This window comes from Lytechinus pictus, unplaced genomic scaffold (genome assembly GCF_037042905.1).
Source record: "Lytechinus pictus isolate F3 Inbred unplaced genomic scaffold, Lp3.0 scaffold_19, whole genome shotgun sequence".
NCBI classification, from domain to species: domain Eukaryota; kingdom Metazoa; phylum Echinodermata; class Echinoidea; order Temnopleuroida; family Toxopneustidae; genus Lytechinus; species Lytechinus pictus.
The window spans coordinates 17109502-17111263 of NW_026974140.1; positions in this window are offsets into that span (position 1 = coordinate 17109502).

The following is a 1762-nucleotide window of genomic DNA, read 5'->3' on the forward strand; positions in this document are numbered from 1 at the left end:
GTTTCAATCAATAGAGAGCGCACTTTATTTCCTCAACTTTGTCAAGTAAAGTGAGCTTGAAGGGATAAATATATCGCAATCTATAGATGTACGGTGAAAAACCATAATGATGATGATGATGATAATGATGATGATGATGATGGTGATGGGGATGATGAAGATGGCGATGGTGATGATGATGATGGTGATGATGATAATGATGATGATGATGATGGTGATGATGATTATGATGATTATGATGATGAAGATGGTGATGGTGATGATGATGATGATGACGATTATGGTGATGATGATGATGATGATGATGATGATGATGATGATGATGATGATGATGATGGTAATGATGATGATGATGGTGGTGGTGGTTATGGTGATGACCAAGATTGATGATGATGACGACGACGACGATGTTGATGGTGATGGTAATGAAGATGATGATGAAGAAGATGATGATTATGATGATAATGATGATGATGAAGATAATGATAATCGTCATCATAACCATCAGCATTATAATCATCACCATCACAATCATCATCGTCATCACCATCATCATCTCCATTATCTCATCATCATCATGACCATCATCACCATTCCCCAATTCTACTTTAACTCTTCTGAGAGTACTATTTTCTATATGTTTCGTTATTTACGTGAATATTGCAAATATATTTTTATTGAATAATTGTTATTATGATTGCATGTATATATTGTTCATAATGTTCCTTCTTTTTTCATTAATATTTATCGGGGTTGAAAATAATACTAAAAAATAAATTTTGCTTTCTCTTTAGTTGTCAGAATTGAGTATTTTACTAGAAAAAAATCCGATTATGCTTTACATAATTTTTATGTATAATGTATTTTTTCTTAAAATCATTATTTTTATGAAAGATACACACACAGACAATCTCATTACACACACGTGAATGCATATACTCAATCATACAGTTATAAAAAATTGAATAAATCCAATCTTTCTTGTGGAAAATGGCAGACACTACCCCCAGCAACATACCCTGGCTATCATGATATCTCAAGGGAAACATCTTTGCTGTCATCGTTATTTGAATCATTAATACTGCGGAGAATTATAAGGAGATGAATGGGACTCCAGGGAGTAGAATGACGGATAAGAGACAGGCTCCGGCTCGGGACGCTCCGGCATGGGAATGCGCTCTAGTTATGCCCTGAAGTGATAGGGTTTTCACTGCGGTGAAAAAAGGTGGTGATGATGATAGTGGCAAGTAATGGGCCCGGTTTAATGAAGGGGTATGAATTATGGGAAGTGCCTCCCCCCCCCCCCCTCCCCCCTCTTCATTAGAATTTTGATCACGATACAAAACAGAAGAAAATCTCTCCAATAGAGCAGTTGTGTGCGCGCGAGTAAGTATCCGGGGAAAGTATACTATTTCATAAAAATTTGCATTTGGGGGGGGGGGGGGTAATTAAATGCGAGGGATCCGTGATGAGAAAGGGGGGGGGGGTTAAGGAAGAAAAATAAAGGAAGAATGAAGAGTGGTATCAGAAAGCGCGGTCTAGATCACCTTAATTAGACTTCTATTATATTATGTATGTATGAATCTCATCTGATAAAGTTTTTTTTTAACAAGTGCACATCTAGTTACCAATAATGCATATAGCGTTTCCATGTATTTGAAAGCAGGATAAAAGAGCATTGTAGATTAAATTGCCTTGCTCATGGGCATATATAGGTGCCGCGGCCGGGGATCGAACCCCGGACTTTCCATGTAGAGCCAGG